This window comes from Nomascus leucogenys, chromosome 11 (genome assembly GCF_006542625.1).
Source record: "Nomascus leucogenys isolate Asia chromosome 11, Asia_NLE_v1, whole genome shotgun sequence".
Lineage (NCBI taxonomy): Eukaryota > Metazoa > Chordata > Mammalia > Primates > Hylobatidae > Nomascus > Nomascus leucogenys.
Genome location: NC_044391.1, coordinates 47,059,064 through 47,085,902, shown reverse-complemented (window position 1 = coordinate 47,085,902; position 26,839 = coordinate 47,059,064). Strand labels below are relative to the sequence as shown.

Here is a 26,839-nt window from a genome sequence, read left to right as displayed (position 1 = left end):
TGCACAATAAATGATAGCTCTCATTTCCTGCCCAATCCAGTGTTTCCCAAATGTCATTCATAGACTATCTTCACAATTTTTGCCATACTTGCATAACTCTGTACTAGTATTTTTACTAAATACCTTACCCCCTTTTTTAGCATCATCCTAAAAAGTGATGACTGGGGAATTATTTGATATACGATTATATTTTTAAAACATTAAAGTTGATACCAGCAACTGAGTGTGGTGGCTCACGCCTGTAATCCCAGCATTTTGGGAGGCCAAGGTGGGCAGATCACTTGAAGCCAAGAGTTCGAGACCAGCCTGGCCAACATGGCGAAATCCCATCTATGCTAAAAATACAAATATTAGCTGAGCATGGTGGCACATGGCTGTAATCCCAGCTACTTGGGAGGCTGAAGCACAAGTATCGCTTGAACCTGGGAGGCAGAGGTTACACTGAGCTGAGTGAGATCAAGCCACTGCACTCCAGCCTGGGTGACAAAGCGAGACTCATGTCTCAAAAAATAAATAAATAAATTTAAATTTAAAAAAATTGATACAGGCCAGGTGTGGTGGCTCACGCCTGTAATCCCAGCAATTTGGGAGGCCAAGGCAGGAGAACTGCTCGCATCCAGGATTTTGAGACCAGCCTAGGCAGCATAGTGAGATCTTGTCTCTCCACACACACACACACACACACACACAAATGTTAAAAAAATTAGTGGGGCACGGTGGTGCACACCTGTAGTCCCAGCTACTTGGGAAGCTGAGGTGAGAGGATCGCTTGAGCCCAGGAGGTGGAGACTGCAGTGAGCCGTGATCCCACCACTGCATACCAGCCTGGGAAACAGAACATAAGACCCTGTCTCAAAAAAGAATCTTAAAAAAGAAAGAAAAGATATTGATACATAACTACTAAAATTTCAAAATGTTGATTTTCGGTACCACCACGGTATGTCAACCACTGTCAGGAAACATCGATCTCGTCCAACTTCAGTTCCGGCAACTGAGGCTCAGAGTGGTTAAGTGGATTTTCAAAGGTCACGCAGGGAGTTGCTGGAAAAGCCAGAAATACAGGAATTCAGATTTATTTCTAACTAGGCCAGGGCTCTTTATGTCACATCAACCTGCTGGTTTTACTGCAGTCTTCAAAGGCACATTGGAAAGTACTGAAAAAGGAACATCCTTTTGTTAGCCTGACATTAGGAAACTGAAAGAAACCTTATGTATTAAATAGGCTACAAAGGAAACCTCCCTTTAGCATTAAGCAGAAGAGGACGTTGAAAGCATAGGTTCACCTGATTTCACCCCTTCCAGACCCAGGGTGGGCGCTGGATAACGGTGCACAGGGCAGGTGAGGCTGAAGAGGCCCAGCCCTAGCAGTGCCACGTGCCAGGCCCCCAGCAGCTGTGACTCGCAATGACCGATGATGTTGGAGACAGGAGTCTGCCAAGGATGACAGCAGCTGGGAGCACAAGTTTTAGCATCAGATGGGCCTGGGTTCTAACCCGCCTCACCACTCGAAAGCTTGACCTTGGGCAGCTTACTCAGCCTTTTGGAACCTCAGTTCCCTCATCTGTAACATCCTCACAGGTTGCTGAAAAAATTAAGTACTAGCTAGAGAAAATGCTTAATACAACAGAGGTAGCTTTTATTTTTACTTCATGGTGCATTTCCCTAGATTGAATGATCATATGCCATGAAACACAAGTAGCTTTTAACCACAGCTTCAATGTATTAGGAGATAGGAAACCTGTTAAACTGAATACTTAGATCTTAAATGTCTTTTCTAATCATGTGAGTCCACAATTCTAAGTATCTTTAATACAAATGCAATTACTTTCCAAAAGTCAAGTCTTCAGGAAATAAAACTGAGCACCACATTAAGCTAATTATTACTGTTTTTTAAGGGTTTAATATTGAAGATGTAGTAGATATCTGATTTTCCTTGGAGAGACATTTATGCCTTACTTGCAGCTGATCCATGAGTGGACACATACCCAAGCCTGACCAATCAGCATTTTCTAACACCTAGACGTAGACACTTGCTGTAAGTCCATTCAGTCAGAGCCAATCCTGGACTCTGAGGAAAGTAAGCACTCTGTCTTCTAGCTGTGGGCCTAGAGCTGCTGAGAGCCATCCTGCAACCATGAGAGAAGACTTTCCTGGCAATGGCACCGTCAAGAGGAAAGGAGAGCAGAAAGATGTAAATAGATCAAGAATCGATGAACTTGTTTGAGTTCCTGGACGCAGCCATACCTGAATGTCATCTATCACTATACTTATCAGTATGTGAGCCAATAAATTCCCTTATTGGCTTATCTATTGAGATAGATTTCTTATTACTTACAGTCAAAATACTCTCATCAATAAAATAGGCAATATGGAGACTCCGTCTCAAAAAAAAAAAATAAAATAAAATAAAATAGGCAATATGATTTGAAAAATATTTTTGGAAAAATACAGAGAAACTTAACGAACATGTTGTTCACCCAAAGCATTCCTATGACAAACAAAGAGGAGAGAGAGGTTTCAGAGGACTCAGTCATCATATTTTGTGACAATCCATCTTGGTGAGAGATTTTCTTGCTAGTACTATGCTTTTATTCTGCTAACTGAGACCCTGCAAACTTTTCTACCAACCTACTCCCATCTCAGAAGAGCTTGACTTTGTAACCCTGGAAGTCACCACATGAAGATAATGAACAAATCCATCACTCCAGAAGTGTCCCCATGTCCCTTTGTAATCCTTCTTGTTCACTCCTCCATCCCTCTCACCTCTAAGTAACCCCTGATCTGCTTTTTGTCATTATAGATTAGTTTGCATCTTTTGGGGCATTATATAAATGGAATGATACTCTATATTCTTTTTGTCTGGCTTCTTTCACTCAGTATAATTATCCATATTGTATGTGCATCAATAATTCATTTTTAATTGCTGAATAGTATTCCAGTGCACAACAATTTTTTTTTTCTTTCATGGAGACATGGTCTCATCATGCTGCCTAGGCTGGTCTTGAACTCCTGGGCTCAAGCGATCCACCCGGCTCACCCTCCTAAAGTGCCGGGATTTACATATGTGAGCCACCGTGCCTGGCCCATTGCACAACAATGTATCTATTTTCCTGTTGATGGACATTTGAGTTGTTTCCACTTTCAGGTTATTGAAAATAAAGCTACTATAAATATTTGTGTACAGGCCTTTGTACGGGCATATGCGTCCCATTCTCTTGGTTAAATACGTAGGAGTAGAATGGCTGTGTCATATGGTAGATGTATATTTAACTTTTTAACAAACTGTTTTTCCAAAGTAGTTGTATCACTTTACATTCTCACCTGCAGCCTATAAGAAAAAGTTCCAGTTGCTCCACATCCTCACCAAAATGTGGTGTTGTCACGTCTTCATTTCAACCATTCCAATAGGTGTGTGGTAGCATCTCATTGTGGTTTGAATTTGCATTTCTCTAGTGACTAATAATATTGAGCATCTTTTCATGTACTTATTTGCCATCTGTATGTCTTTTTTTGTGAAGTCTGTTTATGTATTTTGCCCATTTGTTAACTGGGTTACTTGGTTTCTAGTTAAGTCTTTAGATTCTTTATATATTCTTATATCAGACATGTGATTTGCAAATATTTACTTTCAGTCTCTCATCTTTTCCTTCTCTTAAATGAATCTTTTGGCGAGCAGTTCCTAATTTTCATGAAGTCTAGCTTATCAATTTTTTCTTCTATGAATTGTGCTTTTGTCATCTTACCTGGAAAATCTTTGCCTAACTCAAAGTCACAATGATTCCCTCCTATGTTTTCTTCTAGAAATTGTATAGCTTTAGGTTTTACATTTAGCCTTATGATCTACTTTGAATTAATTCTTATATATGGTGCAAGGTATGGATCAAAGTTGATTAAATAATATGCAACAAAGATATGAATATCTAATTGTCTCAGCACCATTTTTTAAGGGAATTATCCTTTTTCCACTGAAGTACCTTTTTACCCTTGTTGAAAATCAGTTGACCAAGTATGTGTGAGTTTATTTCTGAACTCTCTAGTCTACCTGAACATTGCTTTTTAACTTTTTTATTATGGTGAAAAATATCTATAACATAAAATTTGCCATGTTAGCCACTCTTAATTTTACAATTCAGTGGCATTAATGTTAATCGCAGTGTTATGCAACCGTCACCACTATTTTTTCCAAAATGAACATTTTTTTAACCTCACTTTTTTCTTTAAAAATCTTGGGAACTTTGAATTGTATTCCATAATAACTCCCAGTTTTGTTTTAATATAAAAAATAATGTTGCCTTTCTAGAAAGATGAGCTATGTTTAGCCTGTAGCTTTGTGTGATTCCACAGCCTCCCTCCTTCCCTAGGGTGTGTAAACACCCATTGCAGAACCTCAAAAGAAAGCAGAGAATTTACAGGGACCTTGGAGGTCTTCTAGGAACGCCCCTTTGTTTTAGAGATGTGAAAAGTGAGAACCCAGATCACAGGGCTGGTAAGTGACAGAGCCAGCTGAGAAATAAGAAATGCTATTTTGGGGCTGCTGGAGGGTTTGCACCCAATCCTGACGGCCTCCCCTCTACGTGATCTGGCTTTGGTGAAATCAATTCTCCTCTGCCTCAGGACACCAGAAAAGTAAAGCAGTGCAATCTTCCTCAGAGGGTTTCACCAAGGGGTAAAAATGCCTCATCGTCAACAAAAGTGGGAGATCAGGGAGAGAAAAGGACAGCTACCCGTAGGCTTCTAACCATTAAAAAGGCAGCCATTTGGGAGAGAACGCTTCAAAAGAGCTTGAGCACAAATCAACGGCAACACTGAGCAGCTCTGCCCCCTCTCAGGATGGATTGCCTACTGTGGGTTCAAATAGAAAGCAGCCCTATTTACAGGCCTGGTTGAAGAATGCTGCTGAGCAGTCTCTCCTCTCCTCTTAATTCTTGACTATTATTATAGTGGGCCTTTCCCTCCAAACACTGGGAATTGTGATCTAACCTATCATGTGAAGTGGAGTTTCCTAGTATTCTTGGAAATATTTAGAAAGCAGTACCCCAATCAATCAGCAGCCCTGCTCATAAATGCAAATTTTCTGAACAAGAAACATCCAGAGTTTCTTTCAATGGCTCACCCTTTCAGAGCACTTACTATGGTGCTGAGTAACATTCTAAGCACTTTTCATATGTATCGCAACTCAGTGAGGGCTAGACATGGTGGCTCATGTCTGTAATTCCAGCACTATGGGAGGCTGAGGTGGGAGGATTGCTTAAGTCCAGGGATTCAAGACCAGCCTGGGCAACACAGGGAGACCCGATTTCTACCAAAAAAAAAAAATTTTTTTTTTAATTAGGCAGGCGTGGTGGCACTTGCCTATGTTCCCAGCTACTTGGGAGGCTGAGGTAGGAGGATTGCTTCAGCTAGGAGATCAAGACTGCAGCGAGCCGAGTCACGCCACTGTACTCCAGCCTGGGCAACAGAGGAAGACCCTGTCTCAAAAACAACAGCAACAGCGAACTCAGTGAGATGGGAACTATTATTTTTCTCATTTTAGAGAAGAAGTGGAGGCACAGAGAGGTTAAATACATTGCCAGAGGCCACACAGCTCACCTAAAGTGTCTGAGTCCAGAGGCCTTAACCACCTCCACAGGCACCTCCAATCAACACTGCCGTCTCAGAGACGTCTCAGAGACAGGTGTGAACATTTGACGCTCCCTGTGAGCAGAGTTGCTGAGCATGCTGGTGACCACTTGGAAAAATACATGAAGCCAGGGAGTGAAGAGAGGCCGAGGGCCTGCTCCCTGGTGGGCTCTGAGTCACGCAGGTCAGCCAGGCCTGGCGGGCTCAGCCTGTCACCATCAGCTGTCTCTGTACTCCGCTGCACAGCAGGGCTGGGCTCGAAGATGGGAACTGCGATTTATAAGCTCTTGGGCAAAGTCAACTTTCAGGTGAAGAAAACTCACATACCTGGTAGGTTACCCTTGCTTCGGATGGTCTGATGGCACCAGGGCTGCTGGACAGAATAAGTCCCCATGTTGGTTCAGTTGTTTGTGCCTTTGATGTTACAGAAAGACTCAGCTGGCTTTCAGGGCTACGGATGAATGCTTCAGCCAGGCCCGCTGTTTTGGTTTCTTGTCATCTGAGTTCATTTATAAGCCATTTCACAAGTAAGTTTTATTTCTTGTAGGCAAATGTGTTTTCAAATATTGCATGAGTTAAACAAAAGATGAAGACAACAGGGTTCTGCAGCTTCTTTCTATTACCAGACAGCTCCGGAGGTTTCATTTGCCATAACAGATGTAACATTAACTCCAGCGTTATTTTGACCAGTTATAAATATAAAGGACAAGTGTTTTTGCAGTTCAGATTCTTCCTAAAAAGACTCGAGAACTTTCAGGCTAAAGCCATGGCTCCCAGGTCTTTCTCAGGAAGCAACAGAAAATGCATGCAGGCTTGCAGTCCTGGAAGGAGAATTGTGGGAGGTGCCCAGGTAATAGCAGTGCACCTATAAAATGCTTGGTAGAGCTTGGGGCTTCCTGCGGCTTCGGGAAATGGGTAGATCTTTATTATTAACAAAATCTAAATAAAGCTTTAACAGAAATTAAATATCAAGGCGGGGCAATGTGGCTCATGCCTGTAATCCTAGCACTTTGGGAGGCCAAGGTAGGAGGATTGCTTGAGCCCAGGAGTTTGAGACCAGCCTGGGGAACACAGCAAGACCCCATCTCTAAAAAAATTTTGTTTTAATTAGCTGGGTGTGGTGGTGGGCACCTGTAGTCTCAGCCACTTGGAAGACTGAGGCAGGAAGATTGCTTGAGCCCAGGAGTTCAAGACTGTGGTGAGCTATCATTGCATCACTGCACACCCCAGCCTGGGCAACAGAGCAAAACTCTGTCTCTAAAAAAATAAAAGAAAAGACAGCCTGGGCAACATAGGGAGACCCCATTTCTACAACAACAGCAACAACAACAAAAAAAAACCTAGCCAGGCATGGTGGTGTGTGCTTAAGGTCCCAGCTACTTGGGAGGCTGAGGTGAGAAGATCGCTTGAGCCCGGGAATTTGAGGCTGCAGTGAGCTATGATCGTGCCAGTGCACTCTAGCCTGGGCGACAGAGTGAGATCCTGTCTCAAAAATAAAATAGAATAATACAAGAAAATAAATTAAATATTAAGTAAAAGAGGGGATTTCCCATTTTACTCTCACCAGTGGCTGATAAATGACCAACCCCGAGGCTAGTAAGGACCTCTGCAAGGCTGGTAGTAGGAAGGAGGGAGCTCACAAGGAGCAGGTGTATGTGTGTGTATGAGAGAGAAAGAGAGAAGAGAGAGACAGAGAGAGACGATGTGTATTTTTAGGGTGGGAAGGGGTGGAATGGACTTGGAGAGGAATTCTACTGGATCTTAAGCCATGACCTGCTTGTTTGTGGGTAGCGAGATGCCTGTCTTCAGGCAAAGCTATAGAAAATGTTGCCAGGCTGTGTGTTTGCCACGTGACCATCTTACTACCATTATCTAGAGGCTGTTACAACACCAGTAAGTAGTTGTATTTCTAGAATAGCTTGCCTGGTAGTAAGGCACAGCATTACCATATTTCCTCATCTCTAAGGCACCATCTATTGCAACGTACGCCGTCACTTTATGTACCACTAAGAAAGGTAAATGCAGTCAATTTCAGCACGTCATGTCATTGATGATAAAATGGATGCTCGTTTCAGAGACGTTTACATGTAAAAAAAAAAAAAAAGAAAAGTACCTTTTAATATAGATGAAATTCAGTAGATGGCAGTCCAAAGTTCCTTTGAGTCTTGTAAGTCAGTGCTAATACCGTAAATCGGTGGACCGTATAAGAGCATTCCATTCTATTAAAATTACATTTATGGCCAAGCATTGCGGCTCATGCCAGGAGTTCAGGGCTGCAATCATGCCACTGCACTCCAGCTTAATTGATGGAGTGAGACTCTGTCTCTAAAAAAAAAAAAAAAACAAAATAAACAACATTTACAGTAAGGGATAAATAGCTCCCCTTTTTTCTTTTTTGGAGACACAGTCTTGCTGTGTTGCCCAGGCTGGAGTGCAGTGGTGCAATCGTGGTGCACTGCAGCCTCAACTTCCCAGGCTCAAGTGATCCTCCCACTTCAGCCTCCTGAGTAGCTGAAACTACAGGCACACGCCACCACATCAGCTAATTTTTTGTATTTTTTTGTAGAGACAGGGTCCCTCCATGTTGCCCAGGCTGGTCTCGAACTCCTGGGCTCAAGCAATCCTCTCACCTTGACCTCCCAAAGTGCTGGGATTACAGGCATGAGCCACTGTGTCTGGACAGGCATAGGTTTTGTTTTCACTTTTTTTTTTTTTTTTAGACGGAGTTTTGCTCTTATTGCCCGGCAGGAGTGCAATGGCGTGATCTCGGGTCACTGCAAACTTTGCCTTCCGGGTTCTAGTGATTCTCCTGCCCCAGCCTGCTGAGTAGCTGGGATTACAGGCATGCACCACCACACCCACCTAATTTTGTATTTTTAGTAGAGACAGGGTTTCTCCATGTTGGTCAAGCTGGTCTCAAACTCCCGGCTTCAGGTGATCCACCCACCCCGGCCTCCCAAAGAGCTGGGATTACAGGCGTGAACCACTGCGCCCAGCCTGTGTTCATTTTTTTTTTTTTTTTTTTTTTTTTTGAGACGGAGTCTCGCTCTGTCGCCCAGGCTGGAGTGCAGTGGCGCAATCACAGCTCACTGCAAGCTCCGCCTCCTGGGTTCACACCATTCTCCTGCCTCAGCCACCCGAGTAGCTGGGACTACAGGCGCCCACCACCATGCCCAGCCAATTTTTTTGTATTTTTAGTAGAGATGGGGTTTCACCTCAGTAGCGACTTGTTAGCCAGGATGGTCTCCATCTCCTGACCTCATGATCTGCCCGCCTCGGCCTCCCAAAGTGCTGGGATTACAGGCGTGAACCATCGTGCCCAGCCTGTTTTCACTTTTTTAAAGTAGGTTTTTAATGGAAGAAAATAGTGGGTCTGCTGTAGGCTGACATTGTAGAGATAAAAGTTAAAAATAATTATGATGGAGAAACAAAAATGCATCAAAAGAATAAATGTTTCCTGTGTTGTTAGTGAATTCCCTCTTAGAATACTGTTGACCAGCACACAGCTCTCTAATTCAATTTGTCTGTGTTGGTTGTATTACCACATAGACACACATAAATAATAACATAATAACTTTATTCTATTTCTCAAATAAGAAAGGAGAGCCTGGGGACTTAAAAAAAATGGTGCATAGTCTTCAAAGGAGAAGCACATGGTATAAGGAATTGAAATGAATCATATATCCCATTCTATTTTGAATTTAAATAAGGAATTATATAGGATTTCAGTTCTAGTTCCATTTTGGGTAGAAAACAGAAGATAAGCAGGCAGGTGAGGGATTCAGTGCCCCTTTCCCTTCAATATCATGTCTATGTTTTACTGAATAATAAAATACATAGCTGGTGGTCACATCTCTGTTCTTTGCAGGCAAGATCCAGTCCTATTACTCCCCCCACTGCCTGGCAGAACACAGTTAAGCTTCTTGAAGAAATGGCCTACGCCTACAAACCCACTCCCTTACCTCTCATTTACTTCAAGGCGAGGTCTCTTTGCCCCTAGACTTCCTGACGGCCAGATCGCCTGTGCTGGATTCCGTGCTCATCTTCTTGACTTCTCTACGGCACATCACATTGCTGACCAATTGTTTTCTTGAAGCCTTCTTGGATCTTGACTTCCTTACCCCACACTCTTGCCTATTTCTCCCCCTATCTCTCTGACTTTTCCTTCTCAGTCCCCCTCAATGCTCACCTTCCTCTGAGCACCTCTTCAGAAGCAGTATTCTCTCCTTGCCCTAGTTCTTACTAAAATAGAAATAGCTGCCAGTTTGTGTAAATTCCAACTCTAGAACATTCTAGAACTTAACATGGTACATCATTTAAGGCTCCTAAGACCCCGTGAGGCCCCTGCTATCCCCTCTGTCTCACAAACAGTAAGTTGAGGTTCTGAGTAGGATAGTAATGGGTGCAAAGTCTCACAGCTAAAAAGAGGTAGAGACAGAATTCAAAGCCAGTCTGTCTGACACACAAACTGTGCTCTTTCCAAAAATAGGTCACCCTCTCTCAGACTGCTCTCAGTCACACCCTTGACTTCCCATACAACTTAATAAGCTAAACGACTCCCAATCTCCCAACCCCATCTCAGCTCTCCCTCCTGAAGATTCACACGTCCAACTTCTAACTCAACATCTCTGCTTAGTTCCACTGGCATCTGAAGCTTAAACTGCCCAGAACTCAATCTTTACCCAGAACTCAATCAGTGTCTTTACCTTAAGAAAGGCAACCGGGAAGTCATTTTAGAGTCCTCTCTTCCCATATCAAAATCCTGACAATACTGGCTGTCTTCATTTTCTAGGGCTGCCATAACAAAATACCACAGACTGGGTTGTTTAAACAACAGAAAATCTTCTTCTCCTAGTTCTGGAGGCTGGAAATCCAAGATCAACATGTCTGCAGGTTTGGTGTCTTCTGAGACCTCTCCTCTTGGCTTACAGATGGCCACCTTCTTGCTGCATCCTCACATGGCCTCCTCTTCGTCTTGGCCTGTGTGTTATCTATGTCCTACTCTCCTCCTCTTTTTTTTTTTTTTTTTTTTTTTGAGACAAGATCGCTCTGTCACCCACGCTAGAGTACAGTGGCATAATCACAGCTCACAGCAGCCTCAATCTCCCAGGCACAAGCAATCCTCCCATCTCAGCCTCCCAAGTAGCCGGGACTACAGGTGCGTGACCTCATGCTAAGCTAATATTTTTCTATTTTTTGTAGAGATGGGATCTCTCCCTATGTTGCCCAGGCTGGTCTCAAACTTCTGGCCTCAAGCGATTCTCCCATGTCAGCTTCCCAAAGGGTTGAGATTGCAGGCATGAGCCACTGTGCCCGGCCTTAGTTTCCTCTTCTTGTAAGAGCACTAGTCATATTGGATTAGGGCTCATCCACATGACCTCATTACATCTTAACTACCTCTTTAAATGCCCTGTCTCCAAATACAGTCACCTGTTGATGTGCTAGTGGTTAGGACTTCAACTTCTGAAATTTGGAGGCACACGACTCAGCCCATAACACTAGTTTTCAGGCAACTGTCAAATTTGACTTTCCATCTTCAGCTCTAATTGCCACCCTTTTAGTTGAGAACTGTGCCATTTCTCACAATTATAATATTCTCACCATCATGACTATTATGCTTTATAAATAATATTGTTCTGATTATAAAATAATTACATGAGCTCTGTAGAAAACACACACAAAAAACACAAAACATAAAATCTCTGTAATCTCAATAACCAAACATAATTAGAATTGATCATTGGCATATATCCTTATCTTTTTTTCTATGTATATATTTTTAAAAATTGGGGCCAGGCGCCATGGCTCATGCCTGTAATCCTAGCACTTTGGGAGGCTGAGACGGGAGGATCGCTTGAAGTCAGGAGTTTGAGACCAGCCTGGGCCAATGGTGAAACTCCGTCTCTACTAAAAAATACCAAGAAATTTGCCAGGCCTGGTGGTGCATGCCTATAATCTCCGCTACTCAAGAGGCTGAGTCAGGAGAATCACTTGAACCTGGGAGGCGGAGGTTGCAGTCAGCCGAGATCATGCCACTGCACTCCAGCCTGGGTGACAGAATGAGACCCCATCTCAATAAAAATAAAGATTGGAATTGTCTTAGTATGTTTTGCATTGCTATAACAGAATACCACAGAATGGGTAATTAAAAAATAAAAGGAATTTATTTCTTACAGTTCTTCAAGCTGGTAAGTTCTAGGTCAAGGGGCATCTGGTGAAGTCCTTCTTGCTGCATCATAACATGGCAAAGGGCATCACATGGCAAGGGGGCAAGAGCATGTGTGTGAGCTCGGGTGTCTCTTACTCTTCTTATAAAGCCACTGGTCTCATCGTGGGGGCCCTACCCTGATGGCCTCACCTAATCCTAATTACTTCCCAAAGGCCTCACCTTCAAATACTATCAACACATGAATTTGGGAATTAAGTTTCCAACACATGAAATTTGGGGGACACATTCAAACCATAGCAGAATCATAACATATCTTCTCTTTTGTAATTTGATTGTTCCCATTAACAATTTCTTGCCTGTGTGCGGTGGCTTATACCTGTAGTCCCAGCACCTTGGGAGGCCAAGGGGGTGGATCACTTGAGCCTAGGAGTTCAAGACCAGCCTAGGCAACATGGTGAAACCCTATCTCTACAAAAGAATACAAAAATTAGGCAAGCATGGTAGTATATGCCTGTAGTCACAACTACTTCGGAGGCTGAGGTGGGAGGACTGCTTAAACCCAGGTGGTTGAGGCTGCAGTGAGCTGTGATCGCCCACTGCACTCCACCCTGGGCAATAGAGTGAGACCTTGTCTCAAAAGAAAAAAAAAAATTTCTCATACCATTAAATATTATTATTCTCCAACATTATTTACTGATCACTTCACAATATTCCATCATACAGATAGACCAATAATAAACTTATTATTAAATCAGTTAATATAATTTATTATTAAATCTGTTAATATAGTCTATCTGTATGATGGAATATTGTGGACATGTGGGTTTCAGGCAGTCCCATCACTCATAGCCCATAGAATGGTCTTTTTATCTTGATGGCTTACATACGTATCTTCAGAGAACTGAGTTCAGATTCATTCATTGCCATTGCTTATCACCTTACTGCCTGTTTTATCTGAAGCTTAATCCTGTGTTATAATTTTAGAAACAATGAGATAGTTGGCAGACTAATGGCTTCATTTTAAGTAGTATCTGATGTGAAGTTTACAACTGAAGCCAATTGGAGTTCTTTCTTAAGACGGCTCCTTAAAAATTTCAATATGTTAGACCTGTCTTGAGTGGGTTACTAGACTCTTGATGAGAGAAATCTATTTGCTGGTGAATAAAATTATGGCAGCTCTTATTTATGTGTCTTAATGTGGCTAAGGTAAATGTTTTTAAAATACTTACTTTGGAAACAGTTAGATAGTTCCTCAAAAAGTTAAACTTAGAATTACTATATGACCCACCAATCCAACTCCAAGGTATATACCCAAGAAAATGGAAAACATTATGTTCACACAAAAACTTGTCCATGAATGTTTGGCTATTATTTATAACAGCCAAAGAGGGGAAACAGCCTAAATGGCCATCAACAGATGAATGAATAAACAAAATGTGTTACATTCATATAAAGGAATATTATTCAGCTGTAAAAAGAAATAAAGAACTGATATATGCTACAACATGTATGAATTTTGAATATTTGATAGGTGAGGCTGTGCTGGTGGCTTATGCCTGTAATCTCAACACTTTGGGAGGCCAAGTCAGGAGGATCGCCTGAGCCTAGGAGGTCGAGGCTGCAGTAAGCTGTGATTGTACCACTGCGTTTGGTGACAGGGTCTCAGTCTGTTGCCCAGGCTGGAGTGCAGTGGTTGAACGCAGCTCACTGCAGCCTCGACCTTCTGGGCTCAAGCGATCCTCTCAACTCAACCTCCCGAGTAGCTGGGACTACAGGTGTGTGCCACCACACCTGGCTAATTTTTGTATTTTTTTGTAGAGATAGGGTCTTGCCATGTTGCCCAGGCTGAAATTTTTTTCTAAGTAAGGCCAGCGTGGTGGCTCATGCCTGTAATCCTAGCACTTTGGGATTACACTTGGGAACCTCCACCTCCCAGGTTCAAGCGATTCTCCTACCTCAACCTCCCAAGTAGCTGGGACTATAGGCACCCACCACCACATCTGGCTTATTTTTGTATTTTTAGCAGAGATGGGGTTTCGCCATGTTGCCCAGGCTGGTCTTTAACTCCTCGGCTCAATAGATCCACCCGCCTTGCCCTCCCAAAGTGCTGGGTTTACAGGCATGAGCTACAGCACCCGGCCAATGTTGTCTTAATTTAAAAATTGCAAAAAGAAAAAAAAATGTATTGTAGCCTAATCTCCTGTCTTTGTGAAAGATATTCAGTGATATCATGATTGAATTTCAGAGGAGGCCAAGATAGTCTAGGTTTAAATGGCTCTGCCTTGTGAACAGATGGGCCCCACACAAACTCATTTTTATTACTCCAGGTTGGATGCTGGCTTTTTGAGCAGGGGAGGGGGTTCAATTTCCCTTGACCTGTTGGATGAATAAAGAATGACATAGACCTAACTGGGAACCTAATGTGCTTTCTCTTTCAGAGGGTAAATATATATGCCATGCTCACTGCCGAGACCTGGTACATCTGGATTATCCACAAAATGGGAAGGTATCAAGCTGCATGCCGACTTCTGAAGTAAGATATTCAAACAAAAAGAACAGTCAGGTAGGCACTATTGGTGCTTGTGGACATCGTGCGTTTCGGTCACTCCCATCACTCATACCCCAAAGAATGGTCTTTTTATCTCCATGGCTTACGTATCTATCTTCAGAGGATCGAGCTCAGGTTCATGCATTGCCATTGCTTCTCTCCTTGCCGCCTGTTGCATCCGAAGCTTAATCTTGGGTTATAATTTTAGAAACAATAAGATAGAGCATATCAGTAGTTTTATCCAACAGATTTGTCATAAGATATGAGGCTTTCATCTGCTTGATTACTTGTCACATTGAGAATGCAATCTTGTTAACAGACATACTTCCTGCTGCGGAAAATAGGACATGAAATGTAAATGTGTGTGTTGATTTTTTTTTTAATCCGATGAAGAGCCTGAGCGTGTAGGAGTTTGAGACCAACCTGGGCAACATGGTGAGACCCGCATCTCTATAAAAAATAAAAATAAAAATAAATTAGCTGGGTGTGGTGGCATGTGCCTGTGGTCCCAGCTACTTAATCCAGCTACTCAGGAGGCTGAGACAGGAGGATCACATAAGCCCCAGAGGTGGAGGTTGCATTAAGCTGAGATTCTGCCACTGTACTCCAGCCTAAGTGACAGAGTAAGATCCCACCTCAAAAAAAAAAAAAAAAAAAAAAAAAAGAGCCTGAGCATGAACACTGTGCTGGGGAAATCTGTCAGTTTTTACTGATTAAAGCAAAGATCTTCAACTAGTAGAACTAGTAGATCATGATCTGCTTCCTAGTAGATCGTCAACCTGGTTTCAGCCAGCACATTCATTCTCACTTTGTTCTCCTGGTTTGCTGAGAGACCAGAAGGGAAGGGGTACAGCTGGTACATGCCTGCTCCTCTGCAGACTCAACTATAGCATCCCCTCTCCTGACACATCAAGGTTCTTCTTAAAAGGTAGGCTATTTTTTTGGCCAAGCACAGTGACTCATGCCTGTAATCCCAACACTTTGGGAGGCCGAGGTGGGTAGATTACTTAAGGCCAGGAATTCAAGACCAGCCTGGGCAACGTGGCAAAACCTCATCTCTACAAAAACAACAAAAATTAATGGGGCATGGTGGTGAGAGGTGACAGCATGCTGGCAGCCCTCGCTCACTCTTGGCGCCTCCTCGGCCTCGGCGCCCACTCTGGCCGCACTTGAGCCCTTCAGCCCACTGCTGCACTGTAGGAGCCCCTTCCTGGGATGGTCGAGGCCGGAGCCGGCTCCCTCAGTCTGCAGGGAGGTGTGGAGGGAGAGGCACCAGCGGGAACCGGGGCTGCGCGCCGCGCTTGCGGGCCAGCTAGAGTTCCAGGTGAGCATGGGCTTGGCGGGCCCCACACTTGGAGCAGCCGGCCGGCACCGCCGGCCCCGGGCAGTGAGGGGCTTAGCACCCGGGCCAGCAGCTACGGAGGGTGCACCGGGTCCCCCAGCAGTGCCGGCCCACCAGCGCTGTGCTCAATTTCTCGCGGGCCTTAGCTGCCTCCCCGTGGGCCAGGGCTTGGGACCTGCAGCCCTCCATGCCTGAGCTTCCCTCCCCCCTACACCCACCACCCCGCTCCCCGCCCCCAGCGGTGGGCTCCTGTGCTGTCGGAGCCTCCCCGACAAGCAGCCCCCTGCTCCACGGCACTCGGTCCCATCGACCGGCCAAGGGCTGAGGAGTGCGGGCGCACGGCGCAGGACTGGCAGGCAGCTCCACCTGCGGCCCCGGTGGGGTATCCGCTGGGTGAAGCCAGCTGGGCTCTTGAGTCTAGTGAGGACCTGGAGGACCTTTATGTCTAGCTAAGGGATTGTGAATACACTAATCGGCACTCTGTGTCTAGCTCAAGGTTTGTAAATGCACCAATCAGCACTCTGTGTCTAGCTCAGGGTTTGTAAATACACCAATCAGCACTCTGTATCTAGCTAATCTAGCGGGGACGTGGAGAACTTTTGTGTCTAGCTCAGGGATTGTAAACACACCAATCAGCAGCCTGTCAAAATGGACCAATCAGCTCTCTGTAAAACAGACCAATTGGCTCTCTGTAAAATGGACCAATCAGCAGGATGTGGGTGGGGCCAGATGAGAGAATAAAAGCAGGCTTCCCGCGCAAGTAGTGTTAAGTTGGTGGGGTCACGCCCTGCACTGTTGTTTGACACTTTGCAGTAAATCTTGCTACTGCTCACTCTTTGAGTCCACACTGCGTTTATGAGTTGTTAACAGTCACTGCGAAGGTCTGCAGGTTCACTCCTGAAGCCATGGAGACCACATAACCCACCAGGAGGAAGAGACTCCGAACACGCTGCCCTTAAGAACTGTAATATTCACCGCAAGGGTCCACGGCTTCATTCTTGAAGTCGGTGAGACCAAGAACCCACCAATTCCAGACACAGTGGTTCGCGCCTGTGGTCCCAACTACCTGGGAGGCTGAGGTGGGAGGATCACTTGAGCTGGCAAGGTTAAGGCTGCAGTGAGCTGTGATCGCACCACTGCACTTCAGCCTGGGCAAAAGAGTGAGACCCTCTCTCAAAAGAAAAAAAAATATAGGCGATTTTTTCAAAGGCTTGGGGGCACTTGCATTAAATTATCTGAGTGTCTTGTCAGTTTCTGGGAGCTCACGGGCATGTCTGGATAGAATTACTGAAATTAGGCAGCAATGTTTATCCTTCCTGCATACGGGAATGAAACTATTTTTCAGTTTAGGCCAAGAGGCTGATTCTCCACTGCCCCCTGACCAATGCTGAGTACAAAAGACCAAATACATGAGTTTGCCACTTGTTTTTTCCTAACAAAGTTAACTCTTGATCAGAACAGTAATAGCTGTTTAGAAAAGTGTGTTCAGCGTGTGTGGTTTACATATGCTAAATTCCCATTCAACTCAATTACACTTGGCAGGGACGCAGAAAGCTAAGAGGAATCTGTAAAGGGCATGAACAATAGCTTTTCTGGCAGATTGATGGCTTCGTTTTATGTAGTATCTGATGTGAAGTTTACAAATGGTGCTGATTGGAGTTTCTGCAAAGTTGTACTAGCCTTTAAATTAACTTCAGAAAATGCCTTCATGTCAGGAAGAAAAGCTTGGATTGGGGATGCAGCTTGTAATTTAATAGGATGACTTTGGAGAGAGCAGCGAGGATAATAGAGGTATTATGAGAAGCTCTAGGGAGAACAAATATATGCTTGTTTGGCTTGGAAAAAAATGTAGTGTTCAAGTGTAAGGTTTAAACAAAAGCTTTGCAAAGTTTCTCAAAAGGTACCTGAACTACTGACACTTGAGTAACTCACGTTATTTTCTTATATTGATTTTGGAAAAGTAATACTGAGCTCTCTGATGTGGCTCTAAAAATTTTAGAAAATGATAAAGTATTTTGATATTTAATTTATTTTAGTTCAATTCTTATAAAATTACAGAATTTAAGATTCAGAAGATGTCTTAGGGAGCACCAGGTTTGATTTGATAGACAGGTTTATAAAGATCACGTGAAAGAAGGCTTCCCAACAGGTTGAGCATAAAATTATTCTAGATTAGGATGAGAATCCCCTCATTTAAGAAAGCTCCTCTTGGCAGGCCGCAGTGGCTCATGCCTGTAATCCCAGCACTTTGGGAGGCCAAGCCGGGAAGATCACTGAAGCCCAGGAGTTCGAGACCAGCCTCGGCAATATAGTGAGACCTCATCTCTACAAAAAATTTTAAAATGAGGCAGGAAGATCGCTTGAGCCCTGCAGGTTGAGGCTGCAGTGAGCCATGATCACACCACTACGTTCCTGCCTGGGTGACAGAGTGAGACCCTGCCTCAAAAAAAAGAAGAAAAAAAAAGAGAGAGAGAGACCATCCTGGCTAAGACGGTGAAACCCCATCTCTATTAAAAATACAAAAAAATTAGCCAGACGTGGCAGCAGGCGCTTGTAGTACCAGCTACTCTGGAGGCTGAGGCAGGAGAATGGCATGAACCAGGGAGGCAGAGCTTGTAGTGAGCTGAGATTGCACCACTGCACTCCAGCCTGGGCAACAGAGCTAGACTCTGTCTCAAAAAAAAAAAAAAAATGCCAAAAATGCCACTCTAGCACATAATTTTCTGTATATACATGTAGGTGATAATGATATGTACTTCATAAGGGATCATAAGTATTAGATTATTTCCCAAATATTTTTGCATACCCAAAATGTGGTGCTATAATACATTGTTTTATTTATTTATTTATTTTGAGACAGAATCTCGCTCTGTTGCCCAGGCTGAAGTGCAGTGGCACGATCTTGGCTCACTGCAAGCTCCACCTCCTGAGTTCATGCCATTCTCCTGCCTCAGCCTCCCGAGTAACTGGGACTACAGGCACCTGCCACCACACCCGGCTAATTTTTTGTATTTTTAGTAGAGACAGGGTTTCACCGTGTTAGCCAGGATGGTCTCGATCTCCTGACCTCGTGATATGCCTGCCTAGGCCTCCCAAAGTGCTGGGATAAAAGGTGTGAGCCACCGCGCCCAGCCAATACATGGTTTTAATAGTCTATCAAATCAATCTACTCTTGTGAATTGATTTGATACTGCACTTAACTTTTTTTCTTATTGGCTTTAAAGGTGCTGAATAATAAATGCAATGGTTCTCAAGTCATTAACAGAATTCTAAATCTTGTCAGTATCTCAAGACCCAGGATTTTAGCCTTTTGGATGTGTGTGTCAGCTGATTCTGTTAGGAGATCTCTCAACCCAATTATAATCCCCAGTGTTGTTGACTTCAAGTACTGATAGAGCGATAAACTTCAGAATGGTTTCAATTTGGTCCTTGAAAAGAACTGTTTAAGCAGAAACTCCTAGAAGCTATAGAATTTGGCCAAGAACCACAAAAACCATTCCCTCATTCTTATTTTGCTCCCACTTTTTGATATGGAGAGGACATTGAAAGATTGTTGGGGCCAGGCATGGTGGCTCACACCTGTAATCCCAACACTTTGGGAAGCCGAGGCATGTGGATTGCTTGAGCCCGGGAATTCGAGACCAGCCTGGCCAACATGGTGAACCCCGTCTCTACTAAATATAAAAAAATGAGCCGAGTGTGGTGGCACACACCTGTAATCCCTGCTACTCAGGTGGCTGAGGCACGAGAATTGCTTGAACCCAGGAGGTGGAAGTTGCAGTGAGCCGAGATCGCACCAGTGTACTCCAGCCTGGGTGACAGAGCAAGACTTGGTCTAAAAAAAAAAAAAAAGCCGGGCACGGTGACTCACGCCTGTAATCCCAGCACTTTGGGTGGCTGAGGTGGGCGGATCACAAGGTCAAGAGATTGAGACCATCCTGGCCAACATGGTGAAACCCCATCTCTACTAAAAATACTAAAAATACAAAGATTAACTGGGCGTGGTGGGACACACCTGTAGTCCCAGCTACTCAGGAGGCTGAGGCAGGAGAATTGCTTGAACCTGGGAGGCGGAGGTTGCAGTGAGCTGAGATCGCGCCACTGCATTCCAGCCTGACAACAGAGTGAGACTCCGTCTCAAAAGAAAGAGAAAGAAAAAAGAAAGAAAGGAAGGAAGGAAGCAAGGAAGGAAGGAACTTTTCAACTATAAAATATTTTAAAACATATTTATCAGCTTTAGAGTTTGATGAAACCTGGTATTCAGTTTCTAAATTCAATACCATGAAGAAGATGAAACTCAAATTTGATCGATTTTTCAAATCAAATTGCTTGCCGCCCACAACCTTGATTCAGGATCAAATTCCTGTTGTATTGCATATATTTTCGTGATTATAAAAATAATGCATGATTATTAAAGAAACTGTGGAAAATGTAAAAAGGTTAAGAAAAACATTAAAATTGCCTATAATCCCACCACCCAGAGATAATTGCCCTTAGTATTTTAGTGTCTTTCATTCCTTTCTTTTTTCAGTGTCCATTGTCTATATGTATTTCTTTGTAAAACTGGAAATCAGTATTTGGATATATACAGACATAGATATGTCTTCACCCTTCCTTACAATGTGACCATGTTTCGTGTCGCTCTATATTCTCTGAAAAAGTGAGCTCTAAGGTGTAATATTTATGAATCTTTCATATTGATTTAACAATTCTACTTCTTATCTTTTTAAATTTTTTATTGTATTTTATTTATTTATTTTGAGGCAGGGTCTCACTCTGTCGCCCAGGCTGGAGTGCAGTGGCACAATCACAGCTCACTGCAGTCTTGATCTCCTGGGCTCAAGGTATCCTCAGCCTCCCAAGTAGCTGGGACCATGGGCAGGCACCATCATGCCCAGCTAGTTTTTTAAATTTTTATTTGTTTTTTTTTTTTGTAGAGAAGAGGTCTCACCATCTTGGTCAGGCTGGTCTCGAACTCCTGGGCTCAAGCTATCCTCCTGCCTTGGCCTCCCAAAGTGCCAGGATTATAGGCATGAGCCACAGCACCTGGCCAACAATTTTACTTCTTTTGGTGCTTTTCTTACTGTTGAACATGAAGCTGCAACAACATCTTTGTATGAAAATCTTTTCCTACATTTCTTCTTGTTTCCTTAATACAGATTCTGAAGGAGGATTTATGTCAAGAGTTTTAATAGCCCTTGATACATACTGCCAAATTCTTAATAGGAACTTCATACCAGTTTACACCCTTTCCAGCAGTTCACAAACAAACTTACCTCACTATAAATTCATCCATAGTCTGCTGAGTAATGTATTCCACCTAAAATCTTTAAATTTTAAATCCATTTTAAAATTCCATTTTAAAGGGCTTAGTACCTTAAGATTTGGTGGGCAGGGTGAGGGAATGATCGAGTGGTTTGATCTGTTCCAATTTTCAAATTGTAATTAATGAAGTTAAGACTCAGAGGTTAGTAATTTTTGTGAGCCCTTGATCTGGTCTTTCTTAGAGGATGTGGACTTCACAATCAATTGTCTTCAAGGACCTGAGAGCGGATCCTTTCCCAAGTGGGAAAGGAAAGGGAAGGTCTGAGTGAATCCCAGAAAAGTGGGGTACGATAGCCCAACAACACTTGAATTTCTAACTGGGGTAAGGTGGGGACATAAGGGTGAAGATGTTAGAAGAGATGCTGGAAATAAGGAAAACAGTCCTAGTTATTAAAATCCCTGAGGGGTTTGACTAAATGTGGAGAGACAGACCGTTCTTCTGCCAGTTCTAAATCCTACAGAAGACCGGATGCAGTGGTTCCGGCCTGTAATCCCAACACTTTGGGGGGATCACTTGAGCCCAGAAATCTGAGAAGTGCCTGGACAACATAGTGAGACCCTATCTCTAAAAAGAATTTTTAAATGTTGAAAACTAATAAAAAGGTCCCAGAGGCCACAATTTCATTCTTAAAGTCATTGTGCACTTTGCTTCCTTTGTCGTATGTTTGTTTCCTTTGTAACTGATTTACCAGTTTACACATTCAGATTTTTAATTATAGCAGCAATTACTAGATTCAATGACATGAAGTTAACCATTTCTGTCAGTAAAGATTCAATACAGCTAATTTCACACAGTTCAATTTCACACCTGGGGAATTAATTATTCTTAATCATTAGGAGCCAATGGTAAAACCTTCTGATGAAAACACCTGTAGCAAGGCCTCCACCGAGCTCCCCTCCTGTGGGGGGTGTCGACATGGCGGCCAGCAGCCAGCACTGCCTTTCTCTCCTGAGGCCCATAAGCAGAGGTAGGGATACAGTAGTTAGTGTGTTTGTGACAGCAAAGCCACCAGAGGGAGCTCTAGCATTGACTCCTATATGTTTGTGTGTGAGCCACGGATTCAAAGAAAAACAATAAATATCTAATGATTGCTTGTGTTTTTGAGCACAGTCCTAAGGTTTAGACATCATCATATCAATATCATTTCATTGTTAACATGAATTAAGCTTCTTTGTGTCTGTCAGATATTCTTTCATTTCATGCTTACCACAAGTCTATCAAGATGTTATTATTCCCACTTTTATTGATGAGGGAGGAGATTAAGTTTTACAGAAGTTAAGTGATTTTACGAAAGAAGAAATAGCACAGGGATTTTTATCTACAGTCTCAGCGCCCCCCACCCCCTTCCCACCTCCATTAAAGTTCTTCTTCTTGCCCTCTCTTTTCTCTTTTCCTACTGGGAATCTAAAGGAGATAAATCCTTGCTTTAAAACTAAGGAAATAAAGAAAGAAGAATGCATTTTATTTTGTGTAAATTATTCTTCAATATATTTAACATGTAAGGGGAAAACAAAAAAGAAAGGGAAAGGAAATGAGAGGAGAGGGAAAAAGAAAGGGAGAAAAGAAGAAAGAAGAGGAGAGAAGAGGGTAGAGGAGGGGAGGAGAGGAGAGGAGAAAGAAAAGGAGAAGAGAAGAGAAAGAAAAGAAAAGAGAAATAGCCAGGCACAGTGCCCCATGCCTGTAATCCTAGCACTTCGGGAGGCCAAGGATCAAGTGGATCACCTGAGGTCAGGAGTTCGAGACCAGCCTGGCCAACATGGCGAAAACCCATCTCTACTAAAAATACAAAAATTAGCCAGGTGTGGTGGTGCACACCTGTAATCCCAGAGGCTGAGGCAGGAGATTCGCTTGAACCCGGGAAGCAAGGTTGCAGTGAGCCAAGATTGTGGCACTGCACTCCAGCCTGGGCAACAGAGCAAGACTCTGTCTCCAAAAAACAAAAAGAAAAGAAAAAGGATGCCAGGAGTGGTGGTGGGCGCCTGTAACCCCAGCTACTTAGGAGGCTGAAGTGGGAGAATTGCTTGAGCCCAGGATGAGGTTGCAGTGAGCCAGGATCTAGCCACTGCAATCCAGCCTGGGAGAGGGAGAGAGACTCCATCTCAAAAAAAAAAAAAAAAAAAAAAAAAGAAAGAAAGAAAGAGAAAAAGCTGATGCTCGTGTCCATAAAGTCCGAAAATGTTCCAATCCTGCTGGCTCACTGCTAAGGGAATACTTCATCCCACAGCACCCCACCTCCACCCACACATTCCTTAGGCTACTGTTTCTATGGCTCCTTTACCCTCCTCAAGCTTGCCCAAGATGGCTGTTTGATCTTGGTTTCACCCTTATTCAAATTCAGAAGTAGAGGCAGAGACCAGAGGAAGATGTTAGGAATATCCATAGCCCCCAAAGATGGCCACTAGACTTTCTTCTACAGCACTTTACAGTACCAGAATGTACAAAGCACCTATGCACAGATTAAGAGCAAGGAGGGTCAAGGTATACAGCTGCATATTTGCTGGCTGGACTGGTTAAGTCACTTAGTCTCATCCATAAAATATATGTAATAGGCGGGCACTATAACATACAAAATGTATATAATAGGCTCACTCCTGTAATCCCAGCACTTTGGGAGGCCGAGGCGAGTGGATCACTTGAGCCCAGGAGTTTGAGACCAGGCTGGGCAACATGGCGAAACCCTGGTTCTACAAAAAGTGCCAAAAATTAGCCGGGCATGGAGGTGCACGCCTGTAGTCCCAGCTACTTAGGAGGCTGAGGTGGGAGGATCACTTGAACCTCAGAGGTTGAGGCCGCAGTGAGCCATGATCAGGCCACTGCACTCCAATCTGGGAAACAGAGTAAGACCTTGTCTCAAAAAAAAAAATGCATGTAGTAAATGTAATCATGTCTACTTAGCATTGCTGTGGAGATTTAATTAGACAATGTATAGAAAAGTACTTAGCCTGGTGTTTGGTGGGAAACTTCAATTAATGTTAACTAATATTATTGTTTTCGTTAATATTCACAACAATCATATTTGTCCATTTAGCATAGAACTTGGCATAGACACATGGTTTGTAAGCGTGTTTGTGGTTAACAGCAGTCTTCAATTAAAGAGAGGCGAACCAACTTGCCAAAGGTCCACAGCTAGTTTTACAACTACCAAATGTTTTCCAAAATATTTTCAGTTTTTCTGTGAGACTGAGAGATATTATCTTCAAATAGATTATGAGATGTGGGCAGCAATGTCCACCCGCCTTACACAAGAGCGAACAGCTTTCCAACAGCCATCAGAAAACCCCTGGGGTTTGTTGGTCCAAGAACAGAAACAATGCAGTCACACCCAGACCCTAAATTTAGGGGGGGGCCTTAGAGTTGGTTTTATTTAAATATTGTAATGTGACTCTGAGCAAGCAACATTTTCTTTATGCTTTGTTTTTTAAAGGCCATGGGAAAATTTACTTTGGGGAGCCAGGGCGCTTGGCTAGAAGGGGAAGGAGGAAAGAGAGAAAGGAGAGGGTAGAGGGAAAGCTGAGACCCGAGCCCCAGGAGACCTCGGGCAAGAGATTTGAACCCTGGGTTCCACTGTCGTTATTTTCTTTTTTTATTATTTAAATTTAATTTTTATTTTTAGTTCTGCGGTACATGTGCAAGATGTGCAGATTTGTTACATAGGTAAATGTGTGCTGTGGCAGTTTGCTGCACCTACCAACCCATCACCTAGGTATTAAGCCCAACATCCATTAGCTATTTTTCCTAAGGCTCTCCCTCCCCCAACCCCACCTCCCGACAGGCCCCAGTGTGCGTTGTTCCCCTCCCTGTGTCCATGTGTTCTCATTGTTCAGCTCCCACTTATAAGTGAGAACATGCCGTGTTTGGTTTTCTGTTCCCGAGTTAGTTTGCTGAGAAAAATGACTTCCAGCTCCATCCATGTCTCTGCAAAGGACATGATCTTCTTCCTTTATGTGGCTGCATAGTATTCCACAGTGTATATGTACCACATTTCCTTTATCCAGTCTATCGTTGATGGGCATTTGGATTGATTCCATCCTTATTTTCTTTTTCTTTCTCTTTCTTTCTTTCTTTCTTTCTTTCTTTCTTTCTTTCCTTCTTTCTTTCTTTTCTTTCTTTCTTCTTTTTTTTTTTGATGGAGTTTTGCTCTTGTCACCCAGGCTGGAGTGCAGTGGCGCAATGTCTGCTCACTGCAACCTCCATCTCCTGGATTCAAGAGATTCTCTTGCCTCAGCCTCCCAAGTAGCTGGGTCCTGAATGGCTGGGATTATAGGCATCCACCAACTTGCCTGGCCAATTTTTGTATTTTTAGTAGATAAGGGGTTTCACCATGTTGGCCGGGCTGGTCTCAAACTCCTGACCTCAGGTGATCCACCCACTTCAGCCTCCCAAAGTGCTGGGATTACAGGCGTGAGCCACCATGCCCAGCCAATTCCATCCTTCTTTTCTTTCTTTTTATTTTTGAGATGAGGCTGGAGTGCCGTGGCGCAATCTCGGCTCACTGCAACCTCCTCCTCCCATGTTCAAGCGATTCTCCTGCCTCAGCCTCCCGAGTAGCTGGGATTACAGGCGCGCACCACCACGCCCAGCTTTTTGTATTTTTAGTAGAGACGGGGTTTCACCATGTTAGTCAGGCTGGTCTTGAACTCCTGACCTTGTGATCCACCTGCCTCGGCCTCCCAGAGTGCTGGGATTACAGGCGTGAGCCACCACACCCACCCATTATTTTTTTTCTGAGATGGAGTCTCTCTCTGTCACCCAGGCTGGAGTGTAGTGGTGAAATCTCTGCTCACTGCAAGCTCTGCCTCCCGGGTTCATGCCATTCTCCTGCCTCAGCCTCCGAAGTAGCTGGGACTACAAGCGCCCACCACCAAGCCCAGCTAATTTTTTTTTTTTTTTTTTTTTGAGATGGAGTCTTACCCTGTTGCCCAGGCTGGAGTGCAGTGGCGTGATCTTGGCTCACTGCAACCTCCACTTCCCAGGTTCAAACGATTCTCCTGCCTCAGCCTCCCAGGTAGCTGGGATTACAGGTGCCTGCCACCATGCCTGGCTAATTTTTGTATTTTTAGTAGAGACAGGGTTTCACCATGTTGGTCAGGCTGGTCTCGAACTCCTGACCTCGTGATCCACCTGCCTCAGCCTCCCAAAGTGCTGGGATTACAGGCCTGAGCCACAGCACCTGGCCTCCAACCTTATTTTCAAAAGTAGCAACTTGGGGCCGGGCTCAGTGGCTCACACCTATAATTCCAGTACTTTGGGAGGCCAAGGCGGGTGGATCACGAGGTCAGGAGATCGAGACCAGCCTGATCAATGTGGCAAAACCCCATCTCCACTAAAAATACAAAAATTAGCCGGGTGTGGTGGCACACACCAAAGACCTGTGAGTCTATAAACATCTTCTGTCTGCCCTCATTCTGCGGCACTTTCCACACAATCTCTTTTTGATATCACATGATATTTTATATGCTCAGTACCAACTTTAGAGGTCTGCAAGTTGCTAGCTTTTTCTTTTTGGTAACTTTGTTAATATCATTATTAGAAGTCCAGTTCAATAATTACACTAGGTTCAGTTTAAATAGGAAACAAACAGCTATATGTCTAAGTGCAGAACTACTGACCAGTGAGGGTGGACCAGGGGGTTAAATATTCCTGACATTGGGCCAGGGAGAGTTGAAAGTTTGCCAATTGTGGTACTGGTAAACTACTGCAAAGAAATTTGGAAGTGTTATTAAGAATTACAAGAAGATAGATGCTTCAGAATAATACATCTTTTGCAAAGAGAAGTATGCCATTTGGGGTCAAAAAACATTTGATGCACTGTCCAGGTCACAGAAATCACCAAAT

At 43.7% G+C, this 26,839-nt stretch overlaps 1 protein-coding gene across 1 annotated transcript in view; it reads left to right on the top strand.

Annotated features, from left to right (window-relative positions):
• The window catches only part of TBK1 (TANK binding kinase 1), an 87,389-nt gene extending 73,089 nt beyond the window's left edge, over nt 1–14,300 (top strand). Inside the window, exon 22 of the transcript XR_004032266.1 lies at nt 14,227–14,300. The gene's annotated coding sequence lies outside the window, so the exon portion shown is untranslated. The remainder of the gene's footprint in view (nt 1–14,226) is intronic.
• Nucleotides 14,301–26,839: the final 12,539 nt, after the last annotated feature.